Below are 10,875 nucleotides of genomic sequence, written 5' to 3' on the forward strand. Positions count from 1 at the left end.
CATGCCTCCAAAGACTTTGCTTCCACTGTGCTCCCCACCTAGGACACTCTCCCCTTCTCTCTGAATCCCCCTGTATCATTTCTTGGGCTACCGCCAGAAAGGAGTGTCTGGACTATGACTCAGGCCTGGGAGTAATGAGCCCGGGATATGTGTGTGTGAGAAAGGAAAAGGGTCCTAGGGCAAAGTGGAGCTCAGGGACAGGGACAGTGCCAGAGCTGGCAGCGGGGCAGGGAGGTGTCCCAACGCTGCCAAGATGCGAATGCTGAGGCTGCTGGCAGGGGAATAAAAAAGGCCCACTGTTCAGAGAAAAAAACATCAAAGCTGGGCCTGAAACTCTTCCTTCAGCACCTCCTGCAGGAAGTCCTCTAGGATTATCCTGAGCCAGGTGATCTCTCCTTCCTCTGAGATCTGAAGCATTGATGGTGGACAGAACCCACTGGACACTGCTCAGGAAATGCTAAATCCATCTTCCTGGAGCACCCAACGTCCTGGATCAGCTCCAGACCCAGGACTGTACTTTTAAAACCCAAGCCCTTTGGCGGTGAGGCTGTAGCCCTCAGAACCTAGCAACGGAGAAGCCAGCACCAGAGTGATTGGTCAGTTCCAGAAGGGACGGTGTGAGCTGATTGGCTGGTGATGCTGATAAAAGGGAGACGCTAGCTCCCCTCAAGAAGTCAGTCCTTGCGAAGTAATGTGGTGGCATATGGCTGTCCTCTGAGAGCAGACGGGAAGGAAGAAGGATAGTCCACAGCTCAAAAGTCCTCCGCAATTCAGACTTCCCCTTCCAGGCCAGGCAGGCCAAAGAGGGGGACTCCCAGTGCGGAAGGTGTCCGGTTTCAGATCCCAACCTTGTTGTTTCTAGAAAAACGGGCCCAATTCTCAGCCAGGTCATGGAGGCAGAACCGTTGGCAATAAAGCAAAAGTTTCTGGTACTCAGGGGGTTAAGCCTGATTTAACAAAACTAACATTTCCCCTGAGGGTCATAACACCTGTGTCCCCAGGCAAATCCCTGGAAGTTAGGCCAAGAGTTTCCAAGCTGGAGGGGCTCTGGGAATGAAGTATCCCAGTTCCCATTACACAGATGAGGAAACTGAGGCCCAGAGAAAGCTGTGGGGTCATGGGGGATTTGTCCTTCCTCACACAGGTACTTAGAAGCAGGACTGGGTCTGGGACCCAAGCTTTCTGACTCCTGGTCTGTCCAGCGATCTTCCCTCTTCCCTCTCACCCGCACAAGCCCATAGGTCCTTCCTGAGGTCCAGCTATTGTGCACCTCCTGCCCTTTGCATGTGCCCCCAGAATGCCTTATCTTCCATATCTGCCAGGCAAACCCCCCCCAACTCAGGGATCACCTTACCTAGGAAGCCTTCTCAGATGCCCCTCTGTCCATCTTTACGTTCCCATGGCTTCCTTTGGGCCATCTATGATAGCGCTGGTCACACTGGACTCCTGTGGTCTTTTTACATGTCTGTCCCCTGACAGTAACGGGGGCCTAAGGGCTGTGCCATATAATGGTGACACATTATATGTGCCAGACACCATGTAGCACTTCTGATTCTGACAAAAATCTTGGGAAAGGAGTAGAATTAGTCCCATTTTGCATATGAGGAAACTGAAGCGCAAAGAGTCTCAGGGACTTGCCAAGCCACACTGTGTCATGGCAGAGCTGGATTGGCCAGTGTCTTGCGTGATACCAGGGCTTTCCACCTGCCCTTTATTAGCCCAGTCCCCAGTAACATTCTGTCCTCAGGGGCCATGAAGGTGGCAGTAGCTTGTCTGAAGTAGCTTTAGCCAGTCCAATGTGAAGAGAGGGCTGCACTATAAGGGTTCCCTCCCCAAGGCTGTGGGCTATCCTTTCCTGCAGCAGACGAGAGCTGTCTTTGCGCTGCATGCAACTGTGGCTGCATGTGACTGTATGTACATGTGCTGCATGAAACAGTCACGTGCCCTGGTCCCAAACAGGCTGACCTCAGATCTCACTCATTTCGCACAGGAGCATGGACCCTGGGGAGTCATGGTCCAGCTCTGGCACTTACTACCTGTGTGACTTTGGTGAGCTACTTAACCTCTCTGTGCTTCTGAGTCTTCATCTGTACAATGAGGAATAAACAGTACCTCTCTCAGAGGTAAATGAGTTTCAAACCATTCCTGATGTATGGCAGGTGCCATATGGATGTTGGCTAGTATATTTTTCAGCAAAGTACCTACTATGTGCCTGGGAGTCTGATAGGTTCTAGGACCACGTACTAATCCAGACAAGCATAGTTCCCACCCTCAAGGGGATCACAGTCTATCAAGTCTCCTCATGGCTGTCTCCTTCCACAAAGATGCTCTTGCAGATGGGACAGGTAATAATTGAGACAGAAGATGGGAGAGGTGACATCAGGGTCACTACTCATTCTGATTTTCCTCCTGCCTTTCTGGCTGCACCTTCTCAGCTGCCTCTGGGCTCCCTGTCCCCTGCCAGCCCCAACTGTAGGGACTCCCAAGGCTCTGCTTTGCCTCTTCTCTCCCCACTGTCCACCTTCACCAGCCCTCCCACCTGCTCCCACCTCCACGTAGGTGGCACCCACCTCTCCTCTTCAAGCCGGCACACCCAGCTGCCTGCTCAACACCTCCACCTGAGTGCCTACCATGTCCAGATAACAAATCACCCTCCTGCCCCACCAGGTATGTCCTCTCTCTGGGGGCCCATCTTAGAACCTGGTACTCCCAGCTACCTGGTTACCCAAACCAGTAGCCCGGAAGCGCCTTTGTCCCCTCACTCTCCATCATTCCCTCATTCAGCCACTGAGTCCTACCAACTCTACTTCCTAAATCGGCATGAATCCATCCATTTTTCTCCAACCCGCCATTCCCCCACCCCCAGGAGTAGGTGCTGGCGGTGCCTCACCCAGACCCCTTTCACTAGTGCACTGCCCCCCAGCTGCTGTAAGTGTTGGCCCTTAACAACTCAAAGCTGCCCTTCTCTAGAGCCTTGCCCTCAGCCAAGGAAGACTGATCTTCCTTGCCTGAAGGTTTACAACCCATAGCCAAAGGCTGACAGATTCAGGAGTTCCCACCGTGGCTCAGTGGTAACAAACCCGACTAGTATCCATGAGGACACAAGTTCAATCCCTGGCCTCGCTCAGTGAATTAAGGATCCGGCATTGCCATGAGTTGTGGTGTAGATTGCAGATGTGGCTTGGATCCCACGTTGCTGTGGCTGTGGTGTAGGCTGGCAGCTGTATCTCCAATTCAGCTCCTACCCCTGGGAATTTCCATATGCTATGAGTGTGGCTAAAAAGCAGATTAAAAAAAAAAAAAAAAAAAAAAAAAAAGGCTGACAGAACTAGGAATAAAAGCACTCCTCCCCTACCCACCCCAGGCCCCTTGCGCCCTGATAACTCTGATGCCATTTAAGTTTCAGAGCTTCCCTGGGCTCAGCTAAGCCCTGACTTCAGCTGAACCCTCATCCTTGCCCAGCTTCCTCCCCATCCTAGCCCAGTTCTACTGGGCACCACTTGAAAGCACTCATTTAATAAAACTCTAGCACACAGAGCTCCTTTTCCTGCTCTGCTTCTCAGGAACCCAACCTAAGAGACTACTTCCCTTATTGAGCTAGTCAGAGTGGCATTTTCTGGCCGCCGGGGGGAAACCTGAAGGACAGAGGGGGTCAGGCTGGGGCAGGGGTTCTGGGGCTCCAGGAAAGGAAGGCAAATACGCTCTGGTCCTCCCCACGCACTGTATAGGGCTGCCCTGAAGGAGCGGACCAGCACCCACCTGGCCTCCCAGACACTGCTGTGGTGAAGTTTTTTGCCAGAAGGAGAATGGGGAGCTGGTGTTTTCTCTCGTCCCTTTTTCTTTTTACTTCTCTTTCCCTTTTTTTTCAAAGTCTGGGCCCAAGTTAATCAGATAAATTCTTCGCCAGTCACACCAACCATTTTTCTAAGGTTCAGTCTCCCCAGAGCGACTCATAATTACTCCAGACTGAGACATTAAAGCAAAGGGGAAAGATGAGGGGGAGAAAAAGACGTTTTTAATTAAAAAATTAATTTTTCCAACAGACCCACTGATGGCTGCCAGGCTGTGGTGCTTCACTACCCCGGAGACAGTCCCCCGCCATCCCTCTCTCCTCATTAAACCTCGAGGAGGGGGGCCTGGTGAGAGCAGCCCCTCCCCTGAACCATGCCTTCTCTCCCTCCAGCTGAAGCCTTCAGCTCTCCAGTATCTTGCAAAGTAAGTGGTTGAATTGCAGGTGTCTAGGTGGGAACAGCAGACACAGACAACCAGCTTTGGCCCTTAGGACATTTTTGACTTGGCAGAGCTCCCTGGACCCTCCCTACTCAAGTAATATCCTCCAGCCATCAGCGTTGACATCATCTGTTAAAAACAAAAGACTCTTCAGAGTTTCCACTGTGGCACAGAGGAAACAAATCTGACTAGTATCCATGAAGAAGCAGGTTCAATCCCTGGCTTTGCTCAATGGATTAAGGATCCATCATTGCCATGAGCTGTGGTGTAGGTCACAGATGTGGCTTGGATCCCTTGTTGCTGTGACTGTGGTGTAGGCCAGCAGCTGCAGCTCTGATTTAACCCCTCATCTAGAAACTTCCATATGCTGCAGGTATGCCCCTAAAAAGCAAAAAAAAAAAAAAAGAACCTTGGACACCCCCACCCATCACCTGAATCCAAATCTGTGTTTTGATCACATCCCTGGTAATTATACACACACTGCATTTTAAAAAACACTGTCTGGCTTCGAGCCTCAGTCATCTGCTCTGGAAAATGGGAAGAGTAGGGACTCTGCCTTGCAGCTTAGTTTGCAGGGATGATGAAGATGTAGAAGAGAACAGTTTGGCAAACTGTAAGCAGGAATCTCAAAAAATTCACTACTCTGTACCCTGAACTATTTTGTCGTTCACATCTGGTAGCATTTCAGGAACTTGACTTGGTGAGCCAGAGGCCTCCCCACCCTCTCAGGCACTTTGCTCCCTGTATCTGGGGCCCAATCAGGAGTTTCTAAAGGGACTCAAGAGTTTGTAATCAGGGAACTCTTGACTAGAGGAAATAAAGTCACTCACTGTGGGAAGCATTGTCTGGGTGCCTGCTCTGCTGGCAGCATGCTGGGAGCTGCTGGAGGATCTTGCATTGCTATGGCTGTGGTATAGGCCATCGGCTACAGCTCCGATTCTACCCCTAGCCTGGGAACCTCCATATGCCGCAGGTGTAGTCCTAAAAAGCCAAAAAAAAAAAAATCTGTTTTTGAAAGTTATAACTTGTTCAGCTAATCCTATTATAGCTGGTCTTTTAAAAAAATAAGAATAAAAAAAGGAAGGTTCAATGATAGAATTTAGATACAAATGTTTGTACGTTTTGACTAGGGAGTCGGGTAGAAATCTTTGCCAAACCCTTTTAGGTTCCCTACCTCATTTCCATCCTCTCAACACCCAGTGAAGTGGGGAAGGCAGGGCTCTCACAAAGGGGCAGAGGCAGAGAATTTCGGACAATGGTTAGTGGCACAGCCAGAAACAGAACCCGTTCCCATCCCCCCACAACCCCAATTTTTTCCGAGTCTTCCAGGCCATCTTCTAGTTGCAGAGGAAGCTTGAAGTATCTTTCCTTGAAATCTCCTTCCTGGGGCTGATTCAGACCAACCTTATGCTTGTGATGACCTCATTCGAGATGCCAGAGGTGAGAGAATGTCAATGCCCCTGGGGGACACTGCCAAGGAGTCCGGGCCCCCCTCACTCACCCCTGGGAGATCTTAGATCAGGAGAGCTGTGCACCTAGCAGAGGACAGTGTCCAGCATCTGCTGTTTGAGGCTTACCTTTGGAGGGAGACAGCAGGGAGGGGCTGTCTTACAAGACCAGAGGCAGCATTTTCCAGGTGGACAGAAGAAAAAGTTCTTGTGGCGTTCCTGTTGTGGTGCAGCAGAAACGAATCCAACTAGTATCCGTGAGGAAACAGGTTTGATCCTTGCCCTCGCTCAGTGGGTTAAGTATCTGGTGTTGCTGTGGCTATAGTGCAGGCCAGCAGCTGTATCTCTGATTCAACCCCCAGCCTGGGCATTTCCATATGCTGCAGGTGTGGCCCTAAAAAGCGAAAAAATAAAAAAAAAAAATAAGATCGTCATTCTTTGGATCTGCTTAAGATGAGGCCCAGCCATTCTTTTATTTCTTTATTTATTTATTTATTTTTTTTTTTTTTTTTTTGTCTTTTTGTCTTTTTGCCATTTCTTGGGCTGCTCCCATGGCATATGGAGGTTCCCACACTAGGGGTCGAATCGGAGCTGTAGCCACTGGCCTACGCCAGAGCCACAGCAACACGGGATCCGAGCCGCGTCTGCAACCTGCACCACAGCTCACAGCAACACCAGATCCTTAACCCACCGAGCAAGGCCAGGGATCGAACCCACAACCTCATGGTTCCTAGTCGGATTCAGTAACCACTGCGTCACTACGGGAACTCCAGGCCCAGCCATTCTTTAGTTAATATCTCCACCTGCTTAGGAAGAAAGGTAAATCATCGACAACTTCTCACTAGAATGACTTGGCCCAACATTGTGGTTATAAAACCCTAGACTGATAAATTCTCTCATCTGTGAAATGTCCTTCCCGAGAGAGCTTCTGGAGCACAGCAGACATCCAGCGATCTGTGATGGGCAGGATTAGACCCAGCCTGAGACGGGCTGGAGGTGGCGTCTGGGCTCTCTGCCAGGCCTGCAATGCCATCCCCTCCCTGGGTGGGCTGCTCCACATTTATTAGGTCAGGATGGTATCCGGTTCCCCCACAAGCTCTGACCAAATGGGTTGGACTCTAAGACAACCTTGAGGAGAGTCACCAGCCATTGGCCTGGGGCTAGTAACATATTTCCCTGGAGGAAAAAAAAGGATGCCCTCACTACCCAGGGTTCCTGTGCTGCAGAGGAAAGGTGGAATCAGCACACCCACCCGGTTCCTTCACACTGGCAAGATCTTGGGGAAAAACACTCTGCAATTTGCTTTGAAATCTTAAAAAAAAAAAAAAAATTAAGTCATAGAGTATTCAGGGCTGAAAGGAACCTCAGAGAAAAACTAGTCCAACCCCCTGGTTATTCTGAGAAGGAAAACAGAGGCCCAAGGTCACACAGTGCCTTGAGTCTGCAGCCCCCCGGGGTCAGCATCAACCACCTGCCACTCATACCCCCAAGGCCTGCTTGGCAATGGGGATCGACTCTCTGCTGCCCAGAGGGGAAGCTTGAGGAGCAGAAGAGAGAGGAAGAGAACAGGAAGAAAGAACACGGGGTGGCAGGAAGCAGTGTGAATTTTCTCAGCCCAATTGTACTTGATCAATCGTAAGCAGTGCGTGCGGCAGCGGGAGCGGCTGCTGGAACCACAGCTCCCCGGAGCCCCATCACTCAGCGATATGGTAATAAAGTGGCCAGGGCTGGAAAAATGCTATGAGACTCCAGAGAGCTCAGTCTCATCCCGCTGGATTATAACCCTGTTATCGACACCCCTGAGGCTTGTTCTGTCTCCTTCAGCCTAGCTTGGGAGATGCAACCTCTGACGCGATGCAGCCTGACCCACGCCTAGGGCTGGGAGGTGGGGCGGGGGGGTGGGGACTGACTCCCCCAGGGTCCCTCCTCCCTGAGCCCCAACTCCTGTGTTCCCTGAGGCCTCAGCCAGGCACTGGGATGTGCCCTGGAGGATAGAATGAGGAGAAATGGGGGTCAGGCCTGAGGGTCCTGGAGGGCTGGGGGCACAGTCCCTACCCGTCCAAAGGTTAGCAGATAGCGGTGAGTGTGCTTTTCAGCTGTTTGTTCTCAGAAGACAGAAAGGGCCCTGGGGGGTTCCAAGGGGAAGAAAATCTTCCAGGGGGTTATGTGGCTACATCAAGGTAGAAGGGTTATAATTCCATCACTGAACCATGACCACAGGCTCCTGCAGGCCCTCGACCTTGCCATCCTCCCATACCAGGATTCGAGAACAACCTAAACAGCAGGTCCTCGCTGTCCTTCCACATGACACTCTCCCCAGCAGCAGCACTTACAGGAAAAGTCAAAATTCCAACAACTGGAGTTCCCGTCATGGCGCAATGGTTAACGAATCTGACTGGGAACCATGAGGTTGCGGGTTCGATCCCTGCCCTTGCTCAGTGGGTTAAGGATCCGGCGTTGCCGTGAGCCGTGGTGTAGGTTGCAGACGCGGCTCGGATCCCGCGTTGCTGTGGCTGTGGCGTCAGCCAGCTTCTGCAGCTCTGATTAGACTCCTCGCCTGGGAACCTCCATATGCCGCAGGAGTGGCCCTAGAAAAAGGCAAAAAAGACCAAAAAAAAAAAAAAATTCCATCACCTAATAATAATATTCAGCCAGAAACAGAAATGAAATTCTGATATGTGCTACAGCATGGGTGAAACTTGAAATCATTATGCCAAGTGAAATAAGCCAGACACTAAAGGACAAATATTGTATGAGTCCACGTAGAGGCTATACCTAGATCAGGCAAATTCATATAGACAGAAAGTAGGATGGTAGTTGCCAGAGGCTGGCAGTGGGGGAGGAGAGAGGGGAATTATTGCTTAATAGACAAGAGTTTCTCTTTGGGAAGACAGGAAAGTTCTTGAAATGAATAGTGGTGATGGTTGCACACCCATGTGAATTGTACACTGAAAAATGGTTAAAATGATAAATTTCTGGAGTTCCCACTGTGGCGCAGTGAGATAGGCGGTGGCTTGGAGCACTGGGTCGCAGGTTCAATCTCTGGTCCAGCCCAGTGGGTTAAGGATCTGGGGCTGCCGCAGCTGCAACTTAGATCATGACTGAGGCTCGAATCTGATCCTTGGCCTGGACGCACCATATGCCAAGGGGTGGCCATAACTAAAAACTAAAAATAGAAAGAAAAAAAAAGGTAAACTTCATGTTATATATATTTTACTACATTTTTTTTTAAAAATCCTTACCTCTGAAAATTGGAGTTCCCTGGTGGCTCAGTGGTTAACAAATCCGACTAGGAACCATGAGGTTGCAGGTTTGATCCCTGGCCTTGCTCAGTGGGTCAAGGATCTGGCGTTCCCATGAGCTGTGGTGTGGGTCGCAGATGTGGCTCACATCTGGCATTGCTGTGACTCTGGCGTAGGCCGGCAGCTACAGCTCAGATTGGACCCATAGCCTGGGAACCTCCACATGCCTCGGGTGCTGCCCTAAAAAGCAAAAAAAAAAAAAAAAAAAAAAAATCCTTACTCCTGAAAATAATGTTATGTCAACTACACCTCAGTTTTTAAAAAATCCATCACAGGCTGCCATGCAAGGCACCTCCCCCTAATTTCAAGACGGCATGTACCTAGAATGAGGGAAGGACCAGATGTCTTGCTGAGCACAGGTAAGGCCACCACAGGCACATAGCTCATCCTCCGAATGACTCTGTCCCAGCCCCGGCAGATTGCTTGCTGCCTCCTGTCGGCACCATGTCCTGTCCTGTCTCTGTGCCTTGCACGTGCTGCTCCTTTGGGCTAGAATTCCAGCTTTCCCTTCACTTCCTGGCTAACCCCAGCTGGTTCTTCAGGACTCCACTGAGGTACCACCCTCTCTGTGAATTTTCCCCAACCATGCTCGACACACAAGCAGGCTTAGAGACACCCTCCCCTGGGTATTTACATCTCCTTGGCGCCCTGCATCAAAGAACCTGTGCAGACATGTGCTGAATTCGTGGGTGCCTAAGCTGACACCACACACCTGAAATGAGGCTGGACAAGGCAGCCCAAGACCTCACAACAAAGACTCCAGGCCACTTCCTGTGGGTATGCTTTTTTTTTTTTCCTGCACCCATAGCATGCAGAAATTCCAGGGCCAGGGATAGAACCCACACTAAAGCAACAACTCAAGCCACAGGAATCCTTAACCCAATGAGCCACCAGGGAATTACCCCTGCAGGTGTTCTTAATAAAAGCAATAACAACAACAAGCCACACCGCTATCAGAGGTAGAATTTGGGTTACTTCTCTGGCATTTTTTTTATAGCCACACCCATGATACATGCAGGTTCCCAGGCACCAGGGGTCAAATCAGAGCAGTAGCCACTGGTCTACACCACAGCCACAGCAACACCGGATCCCGGTCCCATCTGCAACCTACACCCAGCTCACGGCAACCCCAGATCCTTAACCCACTGAGTGAGGCCAGGGATCGAACCTGTGTCCCCATGGTTAATAGTCAGATTCGTTTCCACTGAGCCATGTCGGTAACTCCTTCCCCAGACTTTTTTATTTGAATATAAGCCATGGCTCAAAAGTGGTAGAGACATTGCTAGGGTCAAGCTTAATATTAACTTCCCAAGAGAATGTAGTGATATTTTTGTCCACCAGAAACTGAGGAAAGAAGATAAGGATGTAGAGAAAATCAAAAGAGCAGCTTAAAATGGTATCCACCCATTTCTCTGGGAGAAGTGCCCCCAACTAGAAGAGTTTAAAACACAGATATTAGCTATAAACTTTATAATCTGTAAAAGTAATATTCTGAAGTTCCCATCATGGCTCAGGGAAACAAATCTGACTAGCATCCGTGAGGACGCAGGTTCGATCCCTGGCCTCATTCACTAGGTTAAGAATCGGTGTTGCTGTGAGCTGTGGGGTAGGTCACAGATGCAGCGCAGATCCTGCATTGCTGTGGCTCTGGCGTAGGCCGGCAGCTACAGCTCTGATTCACCCCCTAGCCTGGGAACCTCCATATGCTGTGGGTGCGGCCCTAAAAAGACATACATACATACATACATAAAATATTCTATCAATCAACACCTGATTTCCTATCTTATTCCGGTATAGAGGATGTTGAATTTACATAAATAAAAATCACATGCACTAGATGGGTAGATGATAAATGATGGATGGATAGATAGATAGATAGATAGATAGATAGATAG

Source organism: Sus scrofa, chromosome 7 (genome assembly GCF_000003025.6).
Source record: "Sus scrofa isolate TJ Tabasco breed Duroc chromosome 7, Sscrofa11.1, whole genome shotgun sequence".
NCBI lineage: Eukaryota > Metazoa > Chordata > Mammalia > Artiodactyla > Suidae > Sus > Sus scrofa.